At 46.7% G+C, this 21464-nt stretch overlaps 1 long non-coding RNA gene across 1 annotated transcript in view; it reads left to right on the top strand.

Moving 5' to 3' along the window:
* Nucleotides 1-5825: 5825 nt before the first annotated feature.
* Nucleotides 5826-21464, top strand: part of LOC142814617 (uncharacterized) — a 102803-nt gene continuing 87164 nt past the window's right edge. Inside the window, exon 1 of the long non-coding RNA XR_012894984.1 lies at nucleotides 5826-6184. This is a non-coding gene — a long non-coding RNA (uncharacterized LOC142814617). The remainder of the gene's footprint in view (nucleotides 6185-21464) is intronic.

Here is a 21464-nt window from a genome sequence, read left to right on the forward strand (position 1 = left end):
TAAACCACGTAGCATTGTAACGCTTCAGAATTAACGTGAACTTTCTACAAGCGCCTTCCTTGGACAGCTGAAACTTCATCTTTGTTCTGCGTATTCAATAAATAAACGAGAAGGGTATGCCTAAGAGGTGGCAAACAGATTAGCTCATGGTCAGCCCCGATTCTCAGCGATATGCTCCTTGCCATGTGTGACATAAGGTTGCAAAACCCATATAGAAGAACGAACACCTGTAGCACTTTATTATGTTGATTGGACTCGCTCTGTGGATTTCGTGCCGACCGTTTGCGCCCCCGTGATCTGCGACGACAGCACAGCTCTGGCCGACTGCCTCGCCCTACACCATCTCCTGCAGCCGACAAGAGCTCTCGCTGAATGGTGCCCCGTCCTCGGACTCTTGCGACCGTGTTCCTCTTTCCTGTCTCTTCTTTACTTCCGTCGTTTTTTGTCGTTCGCTGCCCCTGCGCCTCGCTCTCTCCTTCCTTCATCTATTTAGATTGTAATCCTATCCTTTTAAACCCTCCTTACCCCCATCCCTCTTGAGCTACTGCTGAAGTGTCCCACTTTGATGCAGACAGTTACGGGGCTCACTTTTTAATAATCACATAATCTGTTGAAGATGATTTTTATGTTGGAACTTTGGCAACCTAATATTCGAGTGACCGTTTTGAATATTTTACCCTTTCCTTGAGCATCACAAACCCTTGGTTTGAACACATCAAGCACCAATCCATGATACCATTAAGTTCTTATATCTCTCAATTAACTGGACGCCTTGTCACCTATAATGGTCTTACGAGCCCCGACATAAAAAAAAACCTGCTTTTTGTACCATGCAGTCTTTTTAAACTTGTTATGAAAGCTATTGTTGAATGTCCATTGGAAAATGTATTTAAAAGTGTCGCGACCACAGAAGGAAAGACAGCCTTGGTCAACAAATAAGTCACCTTACAAATGCTGAGTACTTCTCGAGGTAATGATCTCTGTTGCACAAAAACTCAAGCATAACCTTGAAACTCCAGATGTCAGCGAGTAGTCAGTATCGCAAACAAAAAAAAAAAAAGAACGTTGTTTCTATTCCCCCTTCATTGGGCCTCACAGAACATCAAACTCAAAATAGTGTTAATGCAGAAGTAGAATTTTGCCACACCAAAAATGTGTTCCATGCGCAAATATGTTATCTGTAGGAATAGCCAATCAGGAGGATGTTAATTTAGCCGTGTCAAGCAGTTTCTCCGGTGACAGTTCGATTTAATCAGTGTCGTTGTCGCATGAAAAGCAGAAGTTGGGATGAACTGTAAAACCTTTAAACCAAAGGTTAAAAAAGCACCATTACAGTGTTTAACTCGTAATCACTTGTGGCCATGTGGACAAACATGGCAGAGATTGCCTACTGAAAGAAAATGGTGGTGAACCCTGCGAACCAATGTGGGAAGATTGCAGGCACAGGTAGATGCTGCGATGCCATAACAAAAAAATAGAGGACGCAGGTGTGGTTGCAAGAACCGGACAAGTGCAAAATAAGCCCACTGGCTGTAGCCCTGTCCCAAAACAAAAAGGCTACCTGGTGAAAGAGCTCCCTTTTTTTTTTTGCATTCATTCTTCTCTGTGGTATCGTCTGGTGCTCTAAATAGGGAACGCAAATGTGGCTGCACTCGAATGCTCGTTAAGAAAGCTGCTAGCAGATGCAATAGTTTATCGATGCAATAGTTTTATTATTATTATTTTCGATTACTTGTACAAGCACTGAAGCACGTTATTATGTGACGTTATTATGTGACTTGACGAGGCAGACTTAACCACTGTTCAGCGAAAGTATAGCGTACAGAGCCAATAGTTGCTTTCAAATTCTCCTGTTGAAGTTTGCATGTCTTCAGTTCCCGTTATGAGTTCCGTCGTTATGCAAGAACTCAAGAATAAAACTTTCACTGATTTTTGAGAGAATAGCGTTTGACATTTGATCAACACCACCGTGTCGGGGCTAACAACTTCACATGCAGTTTAGCGTTCATTTATATTCTAATTTGTTTCAAGTTGTGCCTCATTTTTAAGTAACGTATGTGCCATTCCCTGCAATGCCTCGTATTTACAGGGTAATATATGTAAATAACTAAAATGAATCAATAAAATAAATTATAATACAGCTGAATTGAGGCTGGCATGCATATACGTGGATCGTGTGTTCCAACTAACATCGGTCAGGTAACCCACTGTTGTAACAGGCCCTGGTCTTTTGTTTCGTCCGATTGATTTTCACTTAATCAGATCGTCAGTTCATCTTTCACTTACTGGTAGGACATAACCTCGTGTAAGCTTTGCGACGTTCGACTTCGCTGATAAATTTTTGGCAAATGACTACATATGTACTTCCGTGCATCACTCATTATTAAAACGAATTCACAAGAAATGACTGGCACTTCTTTTTACAATACCTCCTTCGGATATTCCGCAATCTTACATGGTGTCGAAGCTTCGCAGCGCTGGCTTATGTTCTGGAGCCACAATGAGCTGCACAGATGTCTACGCAATGCTCCGAGAACTTGAATGATGGGAAGCATACGTCAAATAAAAAAGCATTGCACTCCAAGCGATGGACACAAAGCAGAGGGAAGGCAAAAGTCCTATGGTGAATATAATCTCATAAGGCAATTAGTATGATATTGTGTCTCACGGCAACTCTGCATTCATATTGCGCAGAGAAAAGGGTGACATATCCTTGATATGTACACGCTTCACCCAGCCCTACCACCATAGGGCCTAATGCTACCTCTCGCGGCCGGAATTATCGGTACTGCGGTGGCCGTTCTGTTTACGGAGAGTAATCATCGTCTTCGTTTGTAGGACCATTGGCCCGATGACCAACAACCTGGACAGGAAAAGAACCGATCAGGGATCATTTAACATGACATCCCAAGGAAATAAGCGAAAAGGATTGGCGAGTGCGGAATCGAACGTAGATATAGAGAAGGTTCCCGTGTGTGCGGGCGCCATCGCGTAAGGAAGGGCGTCGTAACGTGAGCCAAGAGATAGAAGACTCGCTCCAGTGGCGCTGGCAACGAGCTGGAAGTAATAAGGCCAGCCGTCCCCCTAGAGAGGCAGGAGCAGTGCGATGGAGCGCGGCAGAGTGACGGGCAGACGCCGTGACCCCTGGACGATTTATGGCGACCCCGACATGGAGGCCGTTTGTCGCACGCCGCATGTAGGGATTCACTCGCACTTCCCCGCGAGTTGCGTGTCCTGTGGTCACGCCGATACCCTTATACGCTCTCCGCCACCTTCGCTGCCACACCCTTGTTCTGCAAATGTGGCGGCGTGCGGCCTTCGAGCGAATAACGAACGACGACTGCGTTGCCTCTCGCTACCCGGGTGATTGTTGGGGGCTGTTTGTTATCTGTCTCACGCGAGAAGCTAGTTACGCCTACGCTGCCGTTGAAATGTGGGAGGCGCCGACTGACTGTCGCGTAGGATTTGTTTTGCGTTGATAGGATGTGTGTGCTAAACGGTGAATTGCTGCGGAAGCAACATGCTGCATGCCTTACAGCTGGAGTAACGGATTGTTTGGATGATTTTGGCGCAGATAACATGGCAGATGTGGCTACTTAAAGAGAAACTCATAGGAAGTAAGTTTTTTCCCTTCAAATAAAGTACATGCGTATGAACAAAACAAGAGGAGACCTTCGCAAAACCAATGTGGTTGTATCATTCCGAGCATTACTGAGCATGTGGTTACCAAGGCCTCTTTTTCTCTTCGTAAGTGTCGCAGGAAGAACCGATACAACGGCGACGATAATCAGCTCAAACGAATCAGCTGCGTGTGTCTGGTCGTTCTCTCCTAAGTCCTGCTTTTGTTTTGGCAAGGCAATTTGTAGGTAGCCGCAATATTTTATTACTTGGACCCTGAAGCTACTTTAGGTACTTAAGCTACTTACTGATAGTTTAAGATTATGCAAATATTAGCTCTTTTACAATACTGAAGGTACTTGTTCAAAGGATGGGTGCTGCTCGCATTATAGATCACCCTTCTCTTTTTAGGATGTTGACAGCGACCTAAATATTTACACTATAAATTTCACACAATCCGTAGGCTGGGAACAGTATAAGCATCTCTTCATGCATGACGCACGGCCCATCAGCTACTCTACACCCAGAGAAGAAACTTCGGGAATTAAAATAAAAGAGAAAAAGAACAAGGGTGACGTCACGTGTGACTGTCTTTTGCAGGGGTCTCAAAATACACAGCTGCGTTGCCCCCTTGTTTTCTGGTAGGCATCCTGTGTTGACGTACCACCGCGCCATGAAAACTATCAATATTACTCGACCTTTAGTCTACGGTCATTCTGTACATCGGCATCAATGTTTCTCAAGTAAGGTGGTGTAATCCTTGCCAGAAGTGAAACATATTTGAGCTTGGAGAGAGCCGTGTTCTTCCAATTGATGACGCAATATGCCTGATGTTTCGTTCAGACTACTCCTACACCCACCTTTTTCCGCTCCAATCATCATCACCATGCTTGACTAAATTTCCCGACTGGGGCCAGCTAGGTAAGGTGAGTTTAAGACACCTCGCCTATTTTCACCGCATTCAATGAATGGGGCTAGTTGATTTGAACCATTTTACGAAGAAAGAAAAAAAAAGGAATGCAAGTCAGTTTAACCAATTCGGGATTAGCAACATGTTTCTCTGCACACAAGAAAGGCTTGGGAGATCTTCAAAGCCAAACATACTAAAAAGATAGGTACACATTACACGACTAGGTCAGGTTCAGTCGCTTGGTAAGCGGCATGTCTTGTTAATAGCAATTATCGCAATTTGTTCCTTTAGCCTCATGTGCAACCACGTGCTTTCGATTGCATTAGCGAAGCCTCCGTCCCTTTCAGCTTCAATTTCTGTTATAATCACACAGATATACATCTCCAAGCAAGGTGATATTTGCTATTTCGAACATCATCGCTTTTCCTCTCTGAAATAACAGTATGTGGCTTCGACGGTGTTCCACAATGTTTGCTGTATTTGTCGCCCTAAGGATCGTAAGCTCTCGGGCCACCAAGTAAGTATTGTCAAGATGTTGCACGGAAAGAAACGTCTTTCTTTTTCTTTTTGTCTTTCCTGCGCTAAAAACAGGAAGCCACGAAAACGAGTGCCCTTTCATTCACCGATACCAGACTTCCAAGTGTTGAACTGCGGTGAATTCGGAGAAAAGTCATCTCGTTGCTGCTGTTTATTCTTTCTTTATAGAACCTAGTGCAGAAAAAATGCAGTCGCCTTAAAGAGACAACACCTTTAATTAAAACTTTGAAGTTCGCGGCTGTTCATTTCCGTTTAGAGGGGAAGTGAGGTCCCTGTTTTCCCAAAAGGCGCCAGAGATATAACAAAAAAGAAAACACTTATTTTTCGCTACCGGAAACGAGCAGAGAAGTTCATTCGCCCCTAAACTTCCCCGAAGGCAAGTTGTAGAAACTTCTTTGATTCCGCCGCTATCGTCTGCAAGAGACCGGGTACACTCAATTCGTGCGGTCGTGTCGCCAGTCTTGTCATAGACCGTAGTTATTTCAATGTGCATAGGTCTTAAGTGCACTGACATCAAAAGGTAAAATACTCAAAAGCCCCATAATTTGAGCACACATTGAAAAGGTCCGTAACTCATCACAACGTTGAAAAGAAAAACTGAACATAACTTTAAAAAGTTGCTTCGGCAAAAGGAAAATAAAATGACAGTCTTTGATAATCAAGTCTACAAGCAAGGAAGACGTTAAATGGATACTGAACAAAATCTTTCAAATGCTACAAAAACACCGAAACTCGACTAGGATGATACGACTGTTCTATAAACAGAGCTTACTTCACCTATTTTCGAGCTGATGGCCGGATATTTAGAGGAGTGTGAGCGGGCGGCGGCTGCAAGCCAGTGCGCTTCTCGGCAGCCGCGACGTAACACTCACCAGGAAGACGTGGGCGATTGGCGTGCTCTCTCCCGCCCAACTCCAAGGGGGGTGGGGGGGGGGGGGGTGCCTTTGCGAAGGACTCAGGCGATAAGCCGAAGATGTCAAGCTTCGTTCTTGGCAGCCTTCCATGTAACAGCACCGCAGGGGCCACTCCTGTTGTGGCGTGTCGTGTACACCTGCATGCGACGATATAATCCCGTACAGCCGTTCGCAGCGGACGTTGTCTCAGACGGGAAAATCGGAGGTAAGCCTTGAACGTGCCGTTGTACCACTTTATCGGTCCGTTTGACTGCGTGTGATAAGCAGGTGAATGCGACAGGTGGATCACTCGTTCTTGTAAGAAGTTGACAAATTTCTTTGACGTGAACTGGGGCCCGTTGTCGCAAACTACCTATTCAAGATATCCTTTCCATGCAAATACACTGAGCAGGAATTCGTTCGAAGTTTTTGAATACTGTACTTCTGGTCATTTTGAGAAGATGTCCACGAACGTGGACTTTAGCGTAACGTGCACCCAAATCTAAGTACACGGGCCTACTGCACTTTCGCCTCCATCGAAAATGCAGCAGCCGAAGCCGGGATTCAATACGGCGACGTGCACGTCAGCAGCCTAGTACCTTAGCCACTAGACCACCGTGGGGAAGGGGGCAAGACAAGCGCTAAGCACTAGTCTTCGCCTGCTTTGCACGATGCAAATTCACTAAATAAGGACTTCGAAAGACAAATAAACAAAGCATAGGGTAATTACAGTTCAATTAAATTTATTTATTTCTAAATGCAGGTGAAAGCCAATAAATGTTAACATCCACGTTAACTTTCATCCGTCCAGACAGATCTTAGGATGCCCGCAAGCTCCACGAGCGCACATGTTCCCTGAAACTGAAACTATATATAGCGCCGAGCTTGGGGGAGGGGGGGGGGCTAAACTTCAAGGCCAACGGCACGCGTGGTTTCTTGTCTGCGCATCTAGAGGAGAACGTAGATCTACCGCTCTAGATACTTGTTTTCTAGGTATATTATGTAAGCGAGAACAATGCGATACGCATCAGCCAGCCGTAGATCACAAGCGACATCAGGTCAAATTTATCAGGCATAGGCACAAGCGCTAAACAGGCTGCCGTGCCTTTCGCGCTTCCTTTTGAAAGCGCAGCTCTTTGGCAATCATTGATGCGTCAAGCAACGTCGCCGTCGGGGCCGTAACCTATAGACATGAAAAAGCAACCAAGAAACATGACAAAATGAAATGGTAGAAATACACCCTACATGGAATGTGATTTGAACCCGCACCCTCTGTGTGTCATTCAAGTATGCTAGCACGGAGGTTACACTGGGGCTGGAAACTCACTTGCAAGATCATCTATATATACGACATGTTGGGCGAGGAAGTGCCTCAACTTTGTAATAAAGCACGAAAGAAGAGTAATGTAACAACCAGTCATCATCAATGCTAATTGCGCAACGAGTGCGTGGTATGATTCCCACCCATCGCAACTTGCTCACCCGGAATTCTTTTATCGCCATCAGCCACTTGCAGCGCCAACAAGCTGCACATAACTTCCTAACGATGATTAGCGGGTACCCTGCTTATTTGCGAAAAGACAAACATTGGCGTAGCGAGTGATGTCGCACCTCACGTAAGTTAGGACTTACCGCGTAGTCAATATCTTGCAGAAAGCCAAAACTTCCACAGTTAGTCATGTTCCAGCACGAAGCTTTGAATTCGCATTCGGTTTCGCATAGATTTCCACCTTGTTTTGACGGCTGCGACTGCATAACTGAACTCGCTTTGGTCGTTTGCCCTTCTAAGAACAATAAAGATACGGTTGAACGTCAGCGATGTCCTGGTGTGCTTAGTCGCATGCGTTGGCAGTTCGGTCTGCGAAGGAATAGTGAAGTACCCAAAAAATGACGTCGCTTGCGGGCACAAATAGCGTCGACACGTTCAGAATTGCAAAGATAAGCAGAAGTTAGGCAGGATGAATCGGAAGAAACATGATGCTGGCGTCAGCGGAACCGACCAACGACATCTCGATGTCCCATGTTTCACTCAGCGCAAGGCCACGTGCGGGTGGCAGGTCGCGATATAAACGTCAGCTGCCGTGAGCACTGCGTCGTCGGATGCGCATAAAATGTGGCACATTGCCCTTCACGACACGACGGCGCTGACAAGCCACTCAGCTGAGTGCGCTGAAAGTAACAGCCCCCTGCTCTCTCCTTTGCGGCACACAAAGTTCCTTAACGGAAACACTTTTCTGAGAGAGTTGCAATAGAATCCGTCTAGAAGGTATCTGTAACAATTATTCTCTCTTCTCGTTTTATTTAGGGTTCGCTTGTTGTTTGCATCACACTTGCCAATTACAGAAAGCAGTGTCTTTGACAGTGAACTTTAGTTGTTGTGGTATTATAGTGGTGACAGTTATCAACAGTTCAACGGCTGGTCGCGAGATCTAACCCCGGCGTCGGTAGCCGCGTTTTCAATGAAGCGTAATGTTTGAGGCCCATGTGCTTAGATTGAGGGTTACGTTAAGCAGCCCCAGATGATCGAAATGCAATAAGATTTTTAAAGACGATAGTATTTCTTGGGGACCTTCGACGCAAAAATTTTGGTCTGTCTGTCTGTCTGTCTGTCTGTCTGTCTGTCTGTCTGTCTGTCTGTCTGTCTGTCTGTCTGTCTGTATGACTGTGGGTCTGTACATTTGTCTGTTTGTTCACTCCTAACGGCATCGGGTACTTGAAGCGGTCGACCCCATCTGCAGCGCCCACCAATGTTGCTCAAGGTAGAGCGTTCATGCTTGTGCGATTGTCATATTAATAAGCAATTATTGCGCATGTCTGGGGCACCATAACAACACGTATATATTATGCATGTGCGTCTTTTTCTAGAAAAGGCATTTTTACGGCCTTTCTCCTAATCATATCCTGAATTTTGGACGTGAAATCCCACACTATTATTGCATTATTGTCAACAATGGACTTCAACTGCCACAATTTTATCACACTTATATACAGAATGAATAGAATGTTTTCATCATGCAAGGTTTTGCAACCACCAGTGCCTAGCATTTTACGTATCAATAAAGTAATGTGATTGTGAGGCACGCCCCCATAATTATGCAGTCTTATCCGGAGTTTCACGTCCCTAAAACTTTGATCTGATTATTACAGATGCCGTAGTCGAGAGCTCTAGAAATTTTGACCGTGTGGTAGTTTTTAACGGGCTCTCACAATACACAGTACACGTACCTCTATAGATATCACTTTCATCAAAGTGTGACCACCGTGGCAGGTTTCAACTCACTAGTTTTGATTAAGGGAAGCACGCCGAAGGGAAACTTATGTTGAAGGAAGAAGTATTCTCGCTAAACTCCATGAAAAGTTTGCAAAAAAGGGCCCTGACACGTGTGGTACTGGTAAGACAAAGACTACCTTGTTACCTTAGGTTTTACGCTGTACACTACAACCTTTATAGCTTAAGTACCTTCATTCTGATTATAAGCACAAATAACGTGCGGTAGTCTTGGTAAGGCAAATTTATTCAGCCTCACTGATTTTCTGCCAACGTTTCATAGCATAGAGGATTACTTATATGTATGGCAGGCACCACTTAATGTTTCAACTGTTTAGATGAATACAGTCGCCATAGAATTCATCACTACAGTTATCACTAAAGGCCAAGTATTCATCACTAGAGTTATTGCGGTTGCCCTAACTTCTTATCGTGTACAATGCTTGGTCAGAGCAGAATTAAAAATTTCCGCCGTAGCCCATGCTGACAAGTTGACTAGCAATCTCAGATGCTCTAAACAGAATAGTGTTATGGAAGTATGCATCACAAACCTATAGGTACTGTCACGAAAGTGCACGCACGAAAACTTCATGAATAGCTTCGTATTTATGCTTTTCGTACCGTTACCCAGTCTTGCCTAGCCCTTTTAGCTATTCAAAAAGCAGATCGCCAAAACACATACGTAAGCAATTTCTGCCGAATGTTGAAAATATTAGAATAAATATAAAGATCAGGCAACTCCTGCTAATTCTGAAATTACCCTGTAGTGAGACTTTACTGCCGAACTTCTATTATATAACACTCGAAAAAACAAAACCACCATACCAACTAACATTGATCATTTCTGCAATTCCCAGTGCTAGGTAATTAAGGCACGTATCTCTTGCAACTTGCAGTAATGAGTCCTTCCTTCAACTCCGACAGCATCATTACCTAATTCAAAACTGTAAGAGATAAATGATCAACCGGGATCGCTAATGGACTTCCCAGGGCTTTCACTTCACTAATGCTTGAATCGGAATGCAAGCAACACTTGAGCGAACCCACAAAGCTATCGGCAACCGAATCACTGTGAGTGACTTTCGTAGATTACAACGCAACGCATAGTCTACTCCAAATTAGCAACAAGCTCGCGAGTGGAATCAAGCGGCGAACACATTAGTTTATTGCACCACGCTACCGACCGAACCCCGCCAACCATGTCTACGATCTGCTGGCGCCAGCGTCATAGTTCGAAGCATGTTGTGTGGCGCCAGTGCATTTTGCCAAGCAACACTCGTTTTGTGGACCCCTTTGAGCACGTTCGATAAGAATCACCCCTCCTCCTGGCAAGTACGCCAGTACGCTTCCCTGGATTTCAGTCAAACATGCCATAGCTGAAATACTCAAGCTGAGTTCCACAGGGACTGTTCAGAACAAGGGAACAGTGCAAGTACGTATCGCAAGTACCAAATAAAAATGTAACACGTGTATCTTCGTGAAGGGAAAGTTTCTGACAGTTCGGCTGTTTGCCTTAGTCGTTAGGGCGTGGCATTAGTATACCGAGCGTTCGCTGTTAATGCTGCAGTACAGTGCAGGGTCGCGTGGCGGGGTCCTTGCCTGTGCCCTGTCATCAACTATTAGCAAAACGCGGGCGCCACGGCAGCGGCGAGTAGCGTCAGAGTTTGCCATGAAACCAAGCTATATACTTTTTTTTTCCAAATCAGCACGTCGGTCGGCAGATTACCTCACGAAATCGTTCCCCCCATGACTCGATTTAACCGTACAAATACAAAAACCTCTTACGATCAAGCATCTTTCGAAGTTCAGAAGTAACAAAACAAGAAGTTTTCTCTATCACTTTTAGGGCGCTGAAGCGAACATTTCGCCTCTGTACGCTCACGTCGCAGCAGCTCCGCAATCCACTGCGCAGCCCACGAATGGATGTGAAACTAGTGGACGAAAGCTTAAAACCGACGAGGCTTTTTTTTTTTTCGCCACCTTCTCCTTGCACGTTCTCTCTCCATGTCACTCTAACCGCCGATTCAATGCTTCCCGAATGTGCGCGCTGGTCCGTGAAATGAGAATGCGCCCCTTCGAGGCCCTTTCGACACCCCCGATGTGCACGAGATAACCTCCCGAAGGAATGCCTGAAATTCAATTCCTGCTCCCCTCCCCCTCAACAACCTAAACATCTCTCCCATCGCTTGGTATTAAGCATCTGTTGTGTCACATTCTTCCCCACATCAGCTACAATTTGGGTTTTGGATAGGATGATTTCGTTATGATACGACGTGCTGTTACAAATCGTAAAGCAACACGGCCCCCTCCTTCTTCCTTCTCTTCACCCCCACTTCCCTTTCTTATCCCTTAGTGTACTATGTATGAATATATATGGATATATTATATGATTTACACTCCATTTCATTTTCAGCTCCTCAGTTTGCCTTCTCGCCTTCTTTATTTTTCCTCCACCTCGTTCTCTTTTCTCACCCCCTCTCTAGGCTATGCTAGGAGCTGCATAGCAATGAGCATTACGCCAACCTACGACACGAGGCATGGGATGAATACAGGAAGGGCCCCTGAAGTACTCCATGCAATAACTCTGCTATTTAGCTTTCAATACGTTGCCCTAAAACACTAACCACGCCTTTTTGTTTTTAAGCAAAGCTTGTATTGACTGACCAGGTATAGATGGTGGTGTTCCAAAAAACCCTCACTACCCACGGCTTCCATGCACCAAAAAAAAAAACACCCTATGAAACTAAACAATATTTTTTCCAAGGAGCTGAGGCTCGAAGCTGAGCCCCTTGCTCTGAAATTGAGTGCCTTGAACACTAGTTTAACACGTATACTCGGCCACAACTTCTCATGACATTGGAGCGAATGCAATGACATCTCTCTCAGTGATTATTGTCAGGGCTTTATGCCTCAAGCAATATTCCTCGTTAGCTGATTCTTCCGCGTTTTCACTGAGTGTCAGCCTGATTATCCACGAGCACATGCATACCTACTTTATGTGGTGAGCCGTAAAAAAAAAAGTTTTTTTTAGAAAACAATGCTCCCTCTACCCCCGATTTCCTAAATATTTCCCCTCGCTCTTCTCGTCGAGAAGCCCCATTCCGCAGTATCACATCGAGCAACAATTATGTGCCGTGGGCGCGGCGCAGGAAATGCAAGGTGACGGTCGCTGTGCCCCTACCGACGGGTGCCGGAGCATACTCAGAAACTATCCCATTGTTTTCGCGACAGATTAGAAGGTCATTAGGAAAGAAGCGCGCGCAGATGCAGCGTAGACCGGCCGTGCTTCAGCTTTGCTGATTCGTCATTGCTCGTCAGGAGAGCTACCCGCACATCCTGTGAGCCCAGTAGGGAAAAAAATGAAATAGGAGCATGGCCGGAACTGTAACAGGAACCCAAAAAGCTAGTGCCTTCTTAATCAGTTTGCATGTACACGCTAGATACGCTCCTCCTGTTCTTTTTTTCTTCCGTGCTTCTGGTTCCTGAGAGCTGCTTATTAAGAAAAAATGTAAACTATTAGAATAAGCCCTACTCTTCTATAAGACAGCTGCATGTGTAGTCCATGGGCAGCAGGTGGTCGTTGTGGTAAGCTGGTGAGGTTATTCAATTGTTGTTTACAGAGAGGCTGTTTAGCAAACAAGCCTCTAGGGGGCCAGCTCCCTTACTTTACCAGACGGAGAGTACGGTCAAGTAAAAATTTGTCGTAGCCGCTGTCCGTACTCGCCGGACCAAGGTTTCTTGGGCCGCAAAGTCAAGGCAGCCGAGCATGGCATCATCTAAGGCATCTTGGGCTTGTTGAGGGTTCGAAGGTCCACAAGGAATCACTCATTGTGCATTAGTGTACTCTACAAAGTGCACATCCTTAATCAGGAATTTTAAAAGACAGCAAGTCCCACGTACAGTGAAAATCAATGATATGCAAACAGCGAATAAGGAAGGTTCGTATGTCAGTTTAAAATCAGTACAACGTTATGAGGTGGACGTAAATTATGCTGTACATGAGTTCAATGAAGGGATTATCGTGCTTGGGCCTGCTTGTGTTCATCGTTCACTGACGTCACGTAACACCAAATTTGGCATATGTGAAGCTAGCGAAACACGTGACAGTGCACCATAAACGTAGTAGCATGTAGTCATGCTTTACGTGACATGCATGTCGTGATTATCATGTCTGGATGTGTCATTTACCTTCGTATTTTATTCACGTCTCCTAATATCAAATTCGGTATATGCGAAACTAGCGAAATGACCGCGAGAGCGCTATGAGTGTAGCATGTAGTCGTATTTTACATGACACGCATAATATAAATACCATGCTTAGACGTGTCGCTTGCCTTTGTCATCCATTCACGTCACGTAATACCAAATTTCGTATATGTGAAGCTAGCGAAACGGCTGCGAGAACATCATGAGCATACTATGTAGTCATGTTCTTACATGACACGCATGTCATCATCATTATGTTTGCGCCAGTCATATAACTTCGCAGTCTATTCACATCACGTAGCAGCAAATTTGGTATATGTGAAGCTGATTGATTTGTGGGGTTCAACGTCCCAAAACCACTATTTGATTATGAGAGACGCCGTAGTGGAGGGCTCCGGAAATTTTGACCACCCGGGGTTCTTTAACGTGCACCCAAATCTGAGTACACGGGCCTACAACATTTCCGCCTCCATCGGAAACGCAGCCGCCACAGCCAGGATTCGATCCCGCGACCTGCGGGTCAGCAGCTGAGTACCTTAGCCACTAGACCACCGTGGCGGGGCGTATATGTGAAGCTAGCGAAGCGACCGCGAGCGCACCAGGAGCGTGGCGTGTACACATGATTTGCATGATTTACAAAAATAGATAGATAGATAGATAGATAGATAGATAGATAGATAGATAGATAGATAGATAGATAGATAGATAGATAGATAGATAGATAGATAGATAGATAGATACGCTCAAAGTCACAGAATTTCGCTAAGAAATGCTTCGCATTTAAAAGTGTAGTGCTTGTGCTTTAGCAACAACAAAAACCTTGTATTGCTCGTGAATTGTATACATTTTGCATAATTTATTTTGAGAAATCTATTCACACGAACAGTGGACATCAATTACAGCGCAACGGAATATCGCGACGGAACACAAAACAAGGATACAGACACTGATACAACGCGACGCCAGACACCGACGCCGGTACATACAGACACTGTATGTACCTGCATACCGACGCCAGTGGTTGCGGTGGTTGCGGTGAAGGTGCTGTTCTCTTTCAACGCGATGACTCTGGACGGGAAAGGGTCGTCGCATGCGCCAGCCGAGTGCTTACTGCCACCGAAAAGAACTATGCCATCACTGAGCAGGAGTGCCTCACTGTGGTTTGGTCCGCTCAGAAGTTCCGTCATGTGTACGGCCGTTCATTCACAAACGTTAAGGACAACCACGTCTTATGGTGACTTTCTACAATGAATAACTTGTCCGAACACTTGTGTCATTGGATTTTACACATACAGGAGTATCGGTTTCAGATTAGTTTTAAATCTGGCAAAAACACCAAGATGCGGACGCTCTTTCTTGTTGTCCATATACCTACGACTCTATTCGACAGTCCCGCTGCCATCTCCAACAACACCAGTGCAGACGTGACTCCCAGTTCTGTTACCTTGCTCGCCTCGCTGTACCAACCACCCATCAACGGTGACCAACCCTTCATTTCTCGCCAGCAGGCTAACCCGTACTGTAGGCGCATTATAGACCATTTCTCAAGAGCTACGGGCCCACCCAATGCACGGCTTCGTCGACAACTCGAGCACTTTAAGCTTCAGGATGGTGTGCTGTATTGTCACATTTATCAGCCTGATGGTCAACGCTGGCTACCTGTTCTTCCACGCACTCTACGACATCATGTACTTAACGCCTTTCATGACGATTTGACTACTGGCCACCTCAGCCTTCACAAAACCTATGACTGCATTCAAACCCGCTTTTATTGGCCTGACCTTTCTACCAGCGTAGCGAGGTACGTGGGATCCTGCTCCATGTGCGAACTTCGCAAACTTCCGACATCTCCTCCTGCCGGTCAATTACAGCCAACTACGTGCCCTACAACGCATTTTGAGTTCGTCGGTGTCGAGTTTTATGGGCCCCTTCCCGTTACCGGCGCTGGAAATAGACGGATAGTATACCACCTGACACGCTACGCCGAGACATCAGTGGTTACTGGTTCAGCATCGGAAGTTGCTGACTTCGTCCTTCAGGCCATAATTCTATGTCATGGTGCTGCTCGCGTGCTTTTAAGCGACCATGGAAACGTGTTCCTATCACCGCTTTTTGTGAAGTTGTACGCGTTTCTGGCACTACACACAAGACGGCGTCTAGCTACCATCCTCAAACAAATGGTCTGACCGAGATATTTCATCGAACCCTTGCTGACATGATCGCCGTTTACATTCAACCGACTCACAAAAACTGGGATGAACTTCTACCGTTCCTCACTTTCGCCTACAACAATTCTGTTCAGCACACAACCGGCTGATTTTTTACGGATTGCGGGACGGCTTTATGCTCTCCTATAGTAGAGTACCTATAGTACTCTAAATTGTTACCCACTTTTTCTAAACACACAACCGGCTACTCACCGTTCAATCTCGTTTACAGATGTTCACGTACTTTGTTTATCGACGTTCCTTTCTTTACCAACAATTGCCCTCCATCACGGTCCTCTTGCGAATAATATATTTCTAGCCTTTCTCAGTGCAGACAGCGCGCACGTATCATCACGGAAGCTACGCAACAAGCAGGGAAGGCCGTCTACGACACCTCTCATCGTGTGGTATCATTTCGGCCGGGTAACGAGGTGCTGCTATTGATACCAATTAGCACACCTGGTCTGTGCGATAAGTTCCAGCCTCTATTCATCGGCCCATGTGTAGTTTTGGAGCAGACTTTACCTGTCAGCTATCGTTTGACACCTTTTGTCGTGCCGACTGACCACGGTTACCGCAGCACCGAAGTCGTAACGTTTCCCTCATGAAGCTTTTCACACGACGTTTGTCATCACCTTGACTACCTGCCCACAGCAGCCAGATTGGCTACTTCCACGTGGGGAAATTAGTGTAGGCAACCATTATGAGCTTCGTACTCATCTGTACAGCAGTCCATTGTCACCACCTGTTCATCTTCGGGTCCGCTGCAATTGTTAGTTCCCGAGTTCATGGCCAATGAACTTCGTTACAACTAATTCGTCATAATATATTCATTATACAGAAGTACCGCCATCAAGAACTAAACAAGAGGAGGATACTTAAAACAACAACAACAACTACTACTACTACTACTACTGCTACTACTACTACTACTACTACTACTACTACTACTACTACTAAACATAGCGGACGCACGACCCACGTCCTAAGGAGCATCGCCCCTAAAATGAAAGTACCCCCTAGCATAAATATAAAATTACTTTTGCTTGTTGACCCTAAAACGACGTGGATGCCATCTGTTTGTTAGCATCTGCATTTGTTTATCGCCCCAACAACTATCATACAACGGTGAATTCCGAAACGAGGTGACTACGTACTACATACATCAGGGGCAGCCGACCCACGCTTCTTCGCCTCTAAAAAATATGGAACAAAAGGAGACTGGGTGTTGTAGTTTCTGTCTTGATAACGAAAATAATGCTGTTTCGTAGAGGCCAAAGACAAAAGCAAAGTCGCTACGATACCGTATGACAACACAGTATAGTCTCTACGTTTTGTATAAACAAAGATGCCATCCACTCAAAAGAAACAAAAAGAAAAAGAAAACTTTATTTCATGGAGAACTCTTGTAAGCCGCTGTAACATGTCATAGAAAAGGCTGTACTGTACGACCAGGCTGCGATAAACTATGAATAATTAATCCATGAGACAGTACTGGCCCACATTACCCAGATGGTAGAAATGGCTGCTGACAATGCATACAGAGTCTGCAACTGCAGTGTATGTTTCAGCAGGGCTTTTACATGTTGACTATTCATTTTTTTCTCAGTCACATAATAGCAATACACTCACCTATTGTTGTTTTCCGTAACAGAAGAATCAAGAGATCTGTAGCACCCACTGCAGCGGGTGCTACAGATCTCTTGATTTGTGAAAATGTCTGTACAAATAGTGCAATGGCAAGCTCATGAGCTTGCCATTGCACCATTCATACCGACATTTTCACAAAGCTCAAGAAAAAAATGCAGGTGTGGCACAATATATTGAAATAGTGTTGCAAGAAGCACAAGTTTACGCTTTTCTTAAAGCGTGGGGGCTTTGATTATCGGTATGACCCAAGAATAATGTGATATTTATTCGGCAAAGGCCTCGTGTACTATTCATTTTTGCATCTCACTAGCTTTCTTATTGCTATGTCGAGGGCTCAACATACTTTCTAAAGTACGAAGTTAAAACATCTGCAAAAACTCGTAAATATATTAAAATTTGCAGTGTTAAGGCGTTTATTAGCCGGCCACCAGCGAGCATACAAAATGGCGACAGTCACGGCCAAGCACGGACTCTCAGCGCGAGCGGCGTCCTTGTTGGGTAGCCCCAATAGGAGGTACTCAAGAGTTCGAGCCATTTCAGAGTTCGGAGGCTTCGCTACAATTACCCCGGGGTCGAAGAGGGAGCCACCTGGCGACCTAACAGCTTGTTAATATGAACGGGTCATAATAAGCCTTCTGGCGCTCCACGTTGACGATGCCGCGCCCACGGTGGCGCATGTCCGAAGAATGTTCAACGGGTTCGATCAGATAGTTGACGGGAGAGGTGCGCTCGATGACACGGTAGGGGCCTTCGTATTTGGGAAGTAGTTTGGAAGAGAGGCCAGCTGCAGAGGTCGGGATTGAGAGCCATACAAGCGCACCAGGAAGAAACGTGGGCTCAGAAGTGGCGGAGCCATCACGAATACACTTCTGCCGCTCTTGCTCATGTGTCGTAAATGTCTTGGAAAGCTCACGACACCCTTCGACAAGCCTGGCTGTCTCAGAAATGGGTACACACTCAGATGGATCCGGCTTGTACGGGAGTATCGTGTCCATGGTGTGCGACGGGTGCCTTCCATACAGGATGTAGAAAGGTGAAAAACCGGTCGTGCTCTGAGGGGCGGTGTTGTAGGCGTAGGTGACGAAGGGCAGTATATTGTCCCAATTCGAGTGGTTGGCAGCGACGTACATCGAGAGCATGTTGCCGAGGGTGCGGTTAAAGCGTTCGGTGAGGCCATTCGTCTGTGGGTGGTAAGCAGTAGTTTTGCGGTGGACAGAATGTCACTCCGTCAGAATGGCTTCGACGACTTCCGACAAGGAGACACAGCCTCGATCGCTGAGAAGCTCTTGGGGTGGTTCGTGGTGCCGTATGAATCGATGCAGCAGGAAGGACGCAACATCGCGCGTAGTAGCCGCAGGGAGAGCGGCGGTTTCGGCGTATCGCGTTAAATGGTCTACGGCAACGACAGCCCAGCGGTTACCAGCCGACGTCCGAGGAAGTGGTCTATAAAAATTGATACATATGTGCCCAAAGGGACGGTCAGGGCAAGGTAACGGTTGCAGATCGGCGTGCGACATGTGTGCCGACGGTTTGCGGCGCTGGCAAGTGAGGCAAGAGCGAATGAACTGCTGCACGTAGCGGTACATCCCGTGGCAGAAGTAGCGTTGTCGAATGCGGTGGTAAGTTTTGGATACCCCAGAGTGCGCACATTGCGGATCAGAATGGAAAGATTCACATATCTCCAACCGCAGACTGCGGAGTATGACGAGTAACCACTGCCGGCCATCGGAGTTGTAATTGCGTCGGTGTACCGTCACGGATGGCGAAATGGTGAGCTCGACGACGCAAGACACGCGTGGATGGTGTTGCGGACGGATCAGAGAGCAAGTCGATCAGCGGGGCGATCCAATTATCCTTTCGCTGTTCGGTAAAGAGGGTCTTAACATCGATGGCAGATACAGCAATTGAGGTTACTGAGAAGGGCACGTCGTCTTGAGGTAGAGGGGAGCGTGAGAGGGCATCGGCGTCAGCATGCTGGCGTCCGTTGCGGTACAGCACACGGATGTCGTAGTCTTGTAAGCGAAGAGCCCAACGGGTGAGACGGCCTGAGGAATCCTTCAATGATGGAAGCCAGCATAGTGCATGATGGTCGGTGACGACATCGAATGGGCGATAATATAATACAAATAAGGTCGAAACCTTGTAAGGGCCCAGACGATCGCCAGGCACTCTTTCTCCGTGACGGTGTAGTTTGTCTCGGCTCTCGTGAGCGTACGGCTTGCATATGCTACGACATATTCAAGGAATCCGGGTTTGCGCTGCGCCAAGACAGCACCGAGGCCTACACCACTGGCGTCCGTGTGCACCTCCGTTGGGGCTGTAGGGTCGTAGTGGCGTAGAATGGGAGGTGACGTCAACAAATGGCAGAGCTTCGCGAACGCGTTGTCGCACTCGGATGACCACGAATTGAGGGGCCCGTTACTTCCAAAGAGCTTCGTCAGCGGTGATATTATCGTGGCAAAGTTTCCTATGAAGCGTCGGAAGTATGAGCACAGGCCCACGAAACTACGCAGTTCTTTGACAGATGCAGGTTTGGGGAATTCGGCCACGGCCCGAAGCTTGGCAGGATCAGGAAGAATGCCGTCTTTGGACCCGACGTACCCCAGGATTGTGAGTTGCCGTGCTGCAAAGCGGCCCTTTTTAAGATTTAGTTGTAAGCCGGCATTGCTCACACGCGCGAAAACTTCTTTCTGACGTTGGAGATGCGTGGAGAAATCCGGAGCGAAGACAATGACATCGTCGAGGTAACACAAGCACGTGTACCATTTCAAGTTGCGCAGAACGGTGTCCATCATGCGCTCAAAGGTCGCAGGTGCATTACATAGACTAAACGGCATGACGTTGAACTCGTACAAGCCGTGTGGCGTGACGAAGGCGGTCTTTGGTCGAGCGTCATCAGCCATGGGTACTTGCCAGTACCTCGAGCGCAGATCGAGAGAAGAAAAAAATCGGCTTCATGAAGGCTGTCAATTGCGTCATCGATGCGTGGCAGTGGATAAACATCCTTGCGAGTGATATTATTGAGCCGACTGTAGTCCACACAGAACCGCACAGAACCGTCTTTCTTCGCAACAAGAATAACAGGAGACGCCCATGGACTGTCCGAGGGCCGAATAATGTCGCGTTGGAGCATATCGTCAACCTGATCATTAATTACCTGACGTTCCGCAGGCGACACGCGATATGGGCGTTGCCGTAAAGGTGGATGGGCACCAGTGTCGATGCGATGCGTAACAACGGACGTGAGATCGAGAAAACTTCGCCGGACATCGAAAGAAGAACGATATTCTTGCAACAGGTCCAGAAGCTCGGAACGCTGTACCGCCGTGAGGTTGTCAGCGATGGAGGGGCCAAATACATCAGCAGACGACGGATCAGAAGTGGAAACAGCATTGATGGTACGTGACCTGTGACAGCGCGTGTCATCGGGTACGCCCAGGACTTGTGCGTCGTCGACTGGTTTCACTCTGCCGAGACATTCCCCTCGAATCAAGGTAACAGTGTGCGGGGACGGGTTGCCCTGGTTAACCTGCACGGTCGCGAAAGGTACTAGCAACCCTTTCCTGCTACAAGCGCGGTTGGATGGCGAAACGAGTGCAATTGTATCGGAGAGACCGGGGCAGTAGACAGACACAGCCGTCGTCGAGTTCGGAGGCACTGCTGTATCGTCTTTCGTTAGAATCTTGCTCAGTGTCGAGGAACTGTCTTCTGGCGTTAAATGCGAGAAGGGTGAGAGTTCAATTTCGGCGGCGGCACAATGGATGACGGCGTCATGATGGGAGAGAAAGTCCCATCCTTGGATGACGTCATGAGAGCAGGCCGGAATGATGATGAACTGGGCAACATACAGAACGTCCTGAATGACAACGCGAGCTGTGCACCCTGCTGTAGGATGAGTGCGATGCAAACTTGCGGTACAGAGGGACAACCCAGAAAGTGGCGTCATCACTTTTCGAAGTAAGCGGCAGAGCTTTTCGTCCATAACTGATACGGCAGCTCCAGTGTCAATAAGATCCAATGCACAAACACCGTCCACAAGCACGTCAATGATATTTGAGGGGCTGCTCTGAAGGCTTTCACATGCGATAGCGTCGCAGTCTTTGCCTCGGGGACTGCGACGACTAGTTTTCCCGCTCATGAGCAGCCGCACTTGGCCGCATGGGGTACAGGGAACG

This window comes from Rhipicephalus microplus, chromosome 4 (assembly GCF_043290135.1).
Source record: "Rhipicephalus microplus isolate Deutch F79 chromosome 4, USDA_Rmic, whole genome shotgun sequence".
NCBI lineage: Eukaryota > Metazoa > Arthropoda > Arachnida > Ixodida > Ixodidae > Rhipicephalus > Rhipicephalus microplus.